This window comes from Lupinus angustifolius, chromosome LG05, assembly GCF_001865875.1.
Source record: "Lupinus angustifolius cultivar Tanjil chromosome LG05, LupAngTanjil_v1.0, whole genome shotgun sequence".
In the NCBI taxonomy this organism is placed as follows: domain Eukaryota; kingdom Viridiplantae; phylum Streptophyta; class Magnoliopsida; order Fabales; family Fabaceae; genus Lupinus; species Lupinus angustifolius.
In genome coordinates, this window is record NC_032013.1 from 19304744 (window position 1) to 19316697 (window position 11954).

Here is an 11954-nt window from a genome sequence, read left to right on the forward strand (position 1 = left end):
AATATTAAGGGCAAAATAAGAAAAAAGAATCGTTATAATAGTTATTTCAAGTTTTAGCTTTATATATAACTAGTGTGTACATGCACTTCGTGCCTGCCGACGAATATTGTGTGATACTACATATTCAATTTTTATATATTTCATTTTTTTGAATTAGAATGTATTTGGTGGTGGTTGCTTAGGATTATATAATTTTTTTGTAAAAATTAAATAATGTGAAAGGCAAAATAGGAAATGAAAATTACACCATGAGGAAAGTTATTTCAAGTTTTGACTTTATATATAGTATAGAAGTAGAGATATAAAAGTATAGATATATAGATAAATATAGAAGTATAGATATTCATTTATAGTTGGTAGGTGGGGTAGAGACTATAGAGTATTGATTGGGCTTGAAATAGGTTAATTTGCAACTAAAATTTCTATAATGCATTTAGATTTATTTATTTATTTTTTAAATCAAGATTACTATAAATAATAGTTTTTTCTATAAGTGATGTAATTTGAATTTATTTTATGAGTGTAATATCTATATATTATTAATATAAATATTTATATATATTCATTTATTTGGATTACTTTTTTGAACAATATAATTAAATATGAATAATTGATTATATAATGACAGTGTATATAACTTATACATTATGAGTGCGTGCATTTTTTCTCTTATTTTATATTATATTCACTTCATATAATTTTGAACTCTTGTTGTGTATTAAGATGAAAAAATATATGTTTCGATAGTGTATGAGTTTCATTCTAAAAATAATATAAATGAATAGTAGCTAATATATTATGTATAAATATTTACAATGATAATACATGGATATTACACTCATATTAATATCTAAGTAGCACGCACACTACGCTAGAGTTGTCATTCAACAACGCTTATTTTAGATGTATAACAACGCTTTCATGCACTTTCTGTTTGACCGCAGTAGTATATGGTTATCATTAACAACGCTTCACAAACGCTGTTGTATTGATTATATTATATATCACAGCGTAACACACATAAGTGATGTCTTATAGTATATCAATACAACAGTGTCTCATCCACAAAGCGTTGTGATATAATGGATCAATACAACAACGTATCCTAAATCTAGTTTTATTATTCTACTTGTCATCTTTGTTAATGCACATCACATAAACTCATCATAAATCTAATTCATCGACTATATAATAAAAAATGTTCCTTCGACTTAGTCGAACCACATTCAGCCGCTAATGAATCAATTTCCCGCCAAAATCATAAGGTCTATGGGAGTTGGGTCGTCCTGAACATGTGCTATATGTCAATCGCCTAGCTTCACAATGATAAGAGATCATTTTTTTATTTATTTTATTAATATATTTATTTCTATAAAGTTTATTCGTTGAGTATGATAATAAAGACAATACGATTAAAACTTTAAGACCAAATGAAATTTAAAATGTAAAATAAATACTTTATACAACTTTTGGTGTTAAGTTTTACATGGTTTAAAAAATCAATTTTATTAGTATAAAATTCTTGCATATAACATTTGAGAATACACAATTTCCCCAATCCCCATGGAAAGCTCTTTATGTTTTTATAATAAAATTAGGACTCATATTTTTAACATGCATAGGGTCTTACATATGTAAGGACCAACCTGTATGAGAGAGTCTAAACAACATGCATTTTTCTAGAGAATAACATTATAAAAGACGATGTGTCTTTATTAGTTTTCTAGATGATATTGTAAGTGGGTGAATAAGGTGAAATTCATGTTTACTTTATTTATTATTTATCAGCTATAATATTACAAAACTATTTAATAGTTTATTCTTTCAATGTATTTGTTCATTACTAGTGTATACAATATACTTTTATTATATTTATAAGGAATTAATTTTTGTAGGAGTGTGTACTATAACATTTAGCCTAATATAATATATTAAAAACTAGTGGGGCCTTAGTCAACATATTGTTTGTGTAATTAAAAATATTTAGTTTTACTGCAACAATTCGTTTATATTATTACTTTTCAATGCAATCATTCATTTAGTAGTTTATGCTCGGTATATCCATTTATTAGTTTATTCTCTCGTCACTAAATACATCTTTCAAGCCCATTACTATTTATTTATATTTATTCCATTAAAATTGCATTTTAGTATATCTTTCCATGTTCCACATTTCTTAATTTATGTAAAATTGTCCAAATCATCTTATAAAAATGATGAGACAAATAAAAACAAACTAATTTTAAAACATTGAATTTGTGCAAATTGGTAATATATAAATAATAATAATTGTCTTGATTTGAATACACTTCTTCCATCTAAAGAAAAATTGTCAAATTTTATCACCTGTTTGAATAATAATTATAATTGTCTGAATTTGAATGGTAGAATGATTATATAACTACCACGTTATTATATTATATTTTCATATTTTTATTTCGTGTATCTAATTAGAGTTTAATATCTATATATTGTTAGTCTAAAGTTTTTTACACTCACAATATATTATACATAGTTAATTTATATTATTTTTGTTTGAGATACAATGATAATTAACATATAAATAATGAATAATGAATAATATATCAATAGTATAAAAATAATTATGATATTTATATATACACATAAGATTAAGGTACCCCACATGAAGTGGCGTGATGGACTCACCTACATAATTTTTTCAAACAAATTAACAGACCTTCTTATTACATTTATCATGTTAACTTATTTGACAATACTTTAAACGTGGAACTAACTAGTAAGTTACTCGTGTATTCATATGAGATGATAATATTTTTTTGTCGCATGACTAAGAATACAAATGTTACTCATACATTTGTATGGTTAAAAACACACATATTATTCGTACATTTATATTATGTTAAGAACACATATGTTAACCGTGCATTTTCATGGTTAAAAATGCACATGTTACTCGTATATTCACATTGTTAATAATATATATGTTACCCCTGCAAATGACTAGTGATCTAAACCTCTTCAAACACACAAGGAAAATAAATGATAATTTAAAATTTGTATTTTCTAATAAAAATAGAGAAACCGAAACATGATATTATGTGCTTTTTTTAAAATAAATATTTAAAAGTTGTAGAAAACGAAAAGATTTTTTCAATTTCAATTTTTTTTAATGAGAATAGGAAAATCGAATCGTGATACTATATGAGTCTTTTTTTATTAAAAACAAATATTTAATAAGGAAAAATTAAAATTCAATGAATATGAAATATGATGACTAAAATTGAATGAGAAAGTGTATCACAAAGCTTTGATGGGGTTAAAAATTACTCTAATTTTTAGAGTAATAGGAAATCTTAAATAGAATAGATAGATTAATATAAATATTGAATGAGATTGAAACAATATATTTTTGTCAATTTAAATTATACAATTACATAAGGGAATGTGAGAAAATTATATTAAAGTTTTGTTACCAACAGTAAAATCATAATATGAGATAATAAATTATTAATTGGTCGAATAGTTAGTTGGCTAATGATATATTATTAGTGATTTGGAATTGATTAGGTGTGTACACTAGAATTAATAATTAGTAAGGTGAGAAAGTTGTAGAAACATATGTGTTTGACTAATAATAGCAATGAGGTGGTCATTCCATAATGACACCTTAACTTTAACTTTCAAATACTCATGTTAATAGTAATTTTAAACATTTAAGAAAAACCCAAAACACAAATCAAGGAAAATGATGAAACTTTAACGGTGTTTTCTTTGCTTGTTTCTTCCAAGTACAAAGTTGAAAGCAGAATCATTTAAAAGTCATATGAAATCAATAGCATTAACAAAACAAATGAAAAATAAAATGCAAATGAAAAAAATGCAAACTCTATAGGTCAAGGGTAGTGAGGTATGTTGGGAAAAAATGCAAACTTTTCATTGAATCAGTATACAAACAAAAAATGAACAAAGTTATAAGACAAATAAGAAAAAAAATTACATTGAGGTATGTTGAATTTTTTGAAAGAAAGATAAAACACTAAATGTGAGGTGGACATATATAAGTCGTTTAAAATAAAAACACATATAGTAGAAAAGTACATGCAAGTGATAAAAATGCAAATTTTTAGCCAAAGATAATACAAAAGTACATAGAAATTTCAAATAGTTTAAGAACAAACGTTTTCCGCGAAAAACAAAAGTTTGAAATGTAGTCTACCTTTTTGAAAAATGAAAACCAAACCCAAATAATAAGATGATAACAGATCGTTGCAATGATGAACATTGCAAACGGGTTTTGTAGAGGTTATAAATGCCGAAAGATATTTATATTTAGATATGTATTTGATGGACAAAAAAAGCAAACAGAGAGAAATAAAAAGTTAAGGAAACGAAGGGTAGGTGAAATGACGAGTTGGAGAAGGAATAGTTGAATGATAATAAAAATGTATTTGATATTAAGAAAGAATTAAAATGTTGAAAATGAATTTGGGGACAATGAAAGGTGTTGTTAGAAAGCAGTTGAAATGTGTGTTTAGAAAGCAAATGGTGAGATGATGGCAGGTTGATAAGATATGTGAGGAATGAATATTAAAGCCGTGGTTAGAAAGCAAGAGAAAGACTTGTGTGAAGATGTATGTACGTGAAGATAGCTAATAAAATTTTGCCAACAAATTAAAAATTTAATTCTAATTAATATGTAGCCATAAATGAAAGCATAAAAAAACATAAATGCACTTGTATCTAAATATGACGTATTGTATGTATCGCCATCCATGTAAGTTTCTCTCAAAAAGGAAACGGTCACATGATTATGACACGTGAATGTGATAGGTGAGGAAGGAAAATTAATGGTGCAAGATGTATTTAGAAATAATAGTGTGTGTGAGCTCATCATAAGAGTATGATGATGTTTTGGAGGGAAAAAAGTAAATGAGAACATGACATGTGTCCAAGAGTAATAGTGGTGGGACCTTTTTTTTCTTATGTAGTTAATAAATGTACCAGATTTTAGCCACAAATTACAATTTATTTATTATATTTATTCCATCAAAACTTCCTTCTATTAAAAAAAGTTGTGTTCCACAAAATATTTGCCTTCTATTGAAACTCTTCCTTTCTAACTATGTAGGTGTTTAGCTTTGATCAAAAGTTATGATACATACTAATCCCGTTAATCATTAAGATAAAATTTTCAAAGTCTCTCATTTCATTAAACATTATTATGGATTTCGTGAGATGCGTATAACACTAGCTTACCATCTATAAAATAAAAAATGGTGGCTATTATAACCCCATTGAGGCTAAGGAGTTAAGTCTCTCCCAATGTCACTCACAATGTTTTATACATATATTGGTAGGGAGATGATCCACTTATTCTAAGAGAAAACTTACTCCATATCTTACCCATTAATTTTAGGAAAATTCAATTGGTTGAATTAATGAGTAGATTCAAATCATTAGATTTCGGTAGAATTGATGGTTAAGATGTGGAGTAAGTAAGTTTAAAGAACCTACTCTTGGAGTAAATAAATCTTTACTCATATTTATTATATTGTTACATGGCTTCACATTAATGTGCAAATGTTTAAGAAGTTTTCACATACATATTCTTTCTTTTCAAATCAACATTACGTCAGAGTTGTAGTTTAACAACGTGCATTTTAGATATATAACAATATTTTTGGGTGCTTTCTATGTGAATACAGTAGTTGATAGTCATGATTAACAATGTTTTGCGCGCGTTGTTGTATGCCATATATACAACAACGCTTCCTCCAACGAGCATTGTCATATATTTCATACATATAACAATTTAGGGTACAATGTGCTTTGTTGTATTCTTTATAAATATTCTTAGCAGCACATATATACGACAACGTCACTTACAATTAGCATTCTTGTATTAATAATATACAACAATACTTACTATAATATGTGTTGTATTAATCATATACAACATCACTTTTTGTAATGTGCGCTATTGTATTGATCATATAAAACAACGCATTCTACAATGAGCATTGTTGTATTGAATACATACAACAACGTTTGCAGAGATTCCCCTAGCATGCACTGTTGATTTGTGGACATTAATACCTACATATACATTTATTACATCACATACATTCTCAACAACACACAAACATTAATATTGGCCAAAAGTTTGTATTATAAATATCAATACAATGTGAATATCATGTCAATTATATTTTAGAAGAATACATAAAATTACAAACAAATAATATAAGTATAATATATGCAAATTACAAAGAAACATAATTATGCTATAATTATACAAAGGCATGCATCTACTTTTTACTTTTCTTTGATTTTTTTGCTTGTAATATTATTGTTTGGAGGAACATATTGATTCACCCAAAGCCCCTCATCATGATAATCTCTTAAATATAAATCATCATTCATAGTTGTTCCGCTCTCCCGTGACTGTGATGTTCCAAAAAAAGATCATGTTCAACATCAATATCTCTATATTTTTTGTCATCAATATTATTGATGATTATTTTGTTAGTTAAAAGAACAGTGAACCATTTCATATTAGCTGAGTCACTAACATAAAATACTTGTTAAGTTTATGATGTTAGAATAAATGACACATCTTTATATTTTGGCCTATTAAGATCCACCTGCATGAACCCTAACTCATCAACTCGAAAGTCATTGTTGTTACAACCCACATACAACAAAAAACCGGTGCCCGGAACATTGTGTAATCCAATTCTCATATCTGTGATGCAAATTACAAAAAAATAATAATGTGGGAGAATGCCATACAACATTCTTGGGAATTAGGTCTTTCTTCTTATATTGTGATGCATTACATTTAGGATCAAATTTTAACGAAACATACTCATTAAAAAAATAAGATGCAATCATTTTCACAAGCATGTATCATATTGTACTCCATGCCAATGTAGCGAAACATTTTTTTAGCATCATAGGTTCGAGAATTAAACACATTATCTTCTGACAACATATCTTTCAAAAGTGCCAGCAGGTCTGTAAAACTCTTATCACTCAATCTATTAATAGATTTCAACTTATACAACCTTGATATTGTTGTCAATCTCGTGAATTTAGTACAGCCATAATATAATGGTTTCTCAACATCACTTATCAATCACTGAAACATCTCAGGAAAATCCTGAAGATCCTCTTCGACAAAGTTTGTCATTTCCTCGAAACGATCGTCGTCATATGCATTTGTGTTGTTCTATTTCATATGCATCTCATCATCACAATCCATAACATCACTTTTCTCACCATGCCTTGTCCAACATGTGTAACTTTGATCAATATTGTGACACACTAAATGAACTTTTAACTCATTTTGAGTAATTCGGTTTGAGTAACAACATTTTAAGCAAGGACGTACAATTAAATTAGAGTTTTCAACATTCTCAATTGCAAACCTAACAAATGGTTTCACTCCATCCTTAAACTCATTCGTCAATTGATTGACACTCATCTATTTTCGACCCATTTTCTAGAAAGGAATTGACAAAAAAAGATAATGAGTGAATGAACCCTAACTCAATACATTATGTAATTAAAAAATATAAATCCCTAAGGCTTGGAGTTAAGTTCACCAAGGCAGAGCAAAATATATTAAAAAAATGGAGTCCTAACTCAATACAAGCTAAACGAGTGAATGAACTCACTTTCTATTCGTGTAATTAAAAAGATAAATATTTATAAGGAATACTCACTTTCAATTCATTGAATGAGTAAATAAACTTTTGGTGTTGAATGAGTGAATGATGATTTTGAGGTTGAATGAGTAATTGAGTTTCGAATTCGGTGTTGAATAATTTTGAGGTTGAATGTGATTGATTTTCAGTGTTGAATGATTTTGATGAATGTGAATGATTTTCGATTTGTTGAATGAGTGAATGATTTTTGTGTTAAATGCGTTGAATGGGTGAATTGATTTTGAGGTTGAATGATTTGAAGGTTGATTTTGAGAGTAAGTGAGTTTCACTACTGAGTAAATGAGTTTTGGGATTGCTGAATGTGTGAGAATGTAGGAAAGTTTAAAATTTTTAGGGTCTGATCATACCTTCAACAATGCTTATTAAAGTCAGCGCTCTCAATGAGATATAATCAACAACACACTTTAAAATGTATGTTGTAGAATATATCCCATTCAAATATGCTAACAAAATAATATGAATGATTTTTGGTGTTGAATGAGGGAATGATTTTTGTGTTGAATGAGTGAATTGATTTTGAGGTTGAATGATTTCGAGGTTGATTTTGAGAGTAAATGAGTTTCACTGCTGAGTAAATGAGCTTTCAGATTGCTGAATGTGTGAGAATGCGAGAAAGTTTTATTCTTTAGGGTCTGATTGTATCTTCAACAACACTTATTAAAGCCAACACTGCCAACGAGATATAATCAATAACGCACTTTAAGATGCGCGTTGTAGAATATATCTCATTCAAATATACTAACAATATAATGTAAGTATTTCATAACGCTATAGAAGATCTCAAATCAACAACACAACGTGTAAGGAACAATGTTAAAGATGTATGCAAAACAGTAAAATTAATAATGACAATTATGACATTTGAATAATGACAATTAATTGTGTTTTTAATGATATTCAAATTAATAATGATATCATGACATTCGAATAATAAGAATTATTGGCATTCAAATAATATAAAACATACAATGTAAGAATTAATAATTAATAATAAAGGAAATAATGATAATTAATTAAAACTTGATAGTGTTGTGTGCACATGCTTAATTGTTAAAAATATTGCACATCAACAACGTTTGTTTGCATAAATGCTATGGAATAGATTCAAGGAAATAATATGAGAATTAAGTATTCAACAACGCATATTAACATGTACATTGTAGAAGTTATCATATCAACATAACTTTTTCAATTGTGTGCTACTGTATATGTTCAATAACGTTGTTTTAAATAAGTGTTGTTATAATTCCTAATTCTACACAGTTATGCACACACAACAGAAAATCAACCTAAATACATATAGAACAACTAGAAATAGAATAACAACTAGAAACATAACAACAACAACAACAACAACAACAACAACAACAACATAAAATCAACACATATATATATATTGAACTTGTTGTTTGAACATATATATACACCAAAGCATACATTACATACACCAAAACATACATTACATTGAACATTGAATTCCTTAAGCTACATTTTGTGTTATAATCTATACATGTGCTACATTCTGTTTAATAGTAGTAAGTACATAATTTGATCAATCTTCCTTAATCTGGATGACTTGGTCATCTGTGTATGAATCTCCAACAAACTTGACTAGAGCTGACCACTACTGAATAATCTTCTTCATGAAGTTCAACATATAATAGCCGCAACCTACCTCGTTTGTTTGGCAGGGGGTCTATAATTAAAATCAAGTAAACATATAATTATAAACTTAATTAAAATATGAATAATGCTACACATATAATTGTTTGAGATGATTTTTGTGTCAATACCTTTATATGAGTCCATCTAACATTAGATGATGGTTTTCTAGAACGACCACTTGCTTTGTAAATTTGCAGCATCCTAAACAATAGTAAGTGTACTTAATTACAAAACACATTTGAAAGTGAAAGTGTACCTAAAAGATTAAATGAGTAGCCCATTTACCTAGTAAAAGTTTCTTTCATAGCGATGTACTTGTTCGGATCACCATGTTTCAATGAGTCAAAATAGTATACTTCTTTCTCGATTCGATTAATGACCCAAAAGTCAATGTGCCCTAACAAAATATATGTATACGATCAAAAGGTGCAAGAAACATATGCAAGTATATAAAAGATTATTACAAAATACTCATCTAGTATTAAAAGGTGCAAGAAATAAATCTACAACTTCTTTATTATTGATGAGAGTATGTGCAACATATTTTGTTTGGTCTCCCATCTTCTTTTTGTCGTTGTTGCTTTTCTACACCAAAGTCATAAAATTTGGGGATAAGAACATCACCCTCTTTTTATGTCTCAAAATAAATTATCATACAAGTATATAATATATATATATATAACACAAATGTTAGTTAATTGTAACACTGTCAATGATTAAATGCAAAAGCGAGAAGTTAAGAAAACATAATTTACCTCATATATACACATACAATGGTTGCACCTATCTAGTCATGTTCATATATGTCCCGTACTTTATTGATGCTAATGTATTCTTCAATAACATTCTCAGAGTCTTCCTTGGGAAATGATATAATCAATACATAACCTTCTCCCAACTTCTTTACATGCTCAAACAACTCAGAGCATTTCTTAGCCTCTTTGGAGCTCACATCCCCTTGAAGATGACTTAGTACACTTTGATAGCTTAGTTTTTTGTTTGCTAACCTTAGACTTCACCACCTTAGCCTTTTTCGGTAGATGTTCTACTATGCGAGGGGAAATCTATATATATATAATATGAGTGAGCATAAGGTGAAAATCATACCTTAGAAGGAAATACATCGACAAGGTCCATTGGTCAAACCACATAAGCCACATAAGTGCCTCCCACTGTCAAGATATCCTCATCAAGAGGAATAGGTAGCAATGCATCTTCATCAATTGAAAGATCAATCGAGACCTTCACATGATGTGGTAAGATAGGTGCATTATGGAACATATCATCTGCCAAGTTGTACACTTTACCAACAGCCGCTAATCGCCTAGATGGGAATGTGAATGAGAATGTTGTGAGGAGCATGTGTGCAACTCTCATTCATGCTTGAAGGAACATTGCTAGGAGCTTGTTGTTGCCACTCAGCTACCTTCAGCTTCATTGATTGCTCAAAGTCATTGAACCATTACACGAGGGTATCCAATTGGTTCTGAATATGATTCAATTGGGCTTTGGTTGCACGCTTTTGATGGAGTATAAATGTTCGCTTGCTAACCCAAATCTTGTACCCTGGATGCGGTTAGAGTACTCAGGCAGTTCTAGTGCCTTATCAAGTATCATTTGACTATCTAGGGTTCGTAGGTCCCCCTCCTTTCCTTTTAGGGCAACCCGACACATCATGAAAAAACAAACATAATGTTAATTAATCACATTGATAAATAAAGTATGGAAATCAAGTTTAATTCAATGATAAGCACTTACAACACGGTTTGCTACTTCTTGAACTTGTTCATTATCGATGATATCGTCCCTGTTCTTACGAGCATCTACCCATAGAACATCGAGGTCTACTTCATATGTAGTCGAAGGTGTATCGTTTTGTTCCAACTGTCAAAACATAACCAATAATAATGTAATTAGATATATGGATACAAAATATAGCCAATAATGTCTTTACAAATTAACAATATTTACAATTTTTTCCTCGATTCCTCTATACCCCGTTTGAGAAACTCAGTATGGATATAAAAGTTTATATGCCTTATTGCGGTTTTCATTACTTACTTTCTGCAAAAACAAAGAACATTAATATCAACAATTATATATATGTATATACAAAAGCATATATAAGAATAAAGTCAATAAAAAGAAGATTATTTTACCAAGAAAGACCCGTCTTGCATACGTGTAGTGACAAAAGTCTTTCAATCCTCATCTTCAATGACATTTGCATATTAAGTTGGAGGTTTGAGGTTGACATTGCCATCAACATTTCTTATACATTTTTTGGCATCGGTTCTGAATTGTTGGAGAGTCTTCCCGACAGATTAAAGGATGGAATTCTTATGCTCCTCACCAACATCAAAGTTGACTAAAACACATAAATATATAACACATAACATCAGTCCATTTACATTGCATGAAAATACATATACATTGTACGAAAACTCATTTATATTGCATGCAAACACATATACAATGCATGAAAGCACATATACATTGCATAAAAATACAAAAACACAAACACTGAAATATGAACTTACTATTATTTCATTCCGGATATGCTCATTCACGGTATTC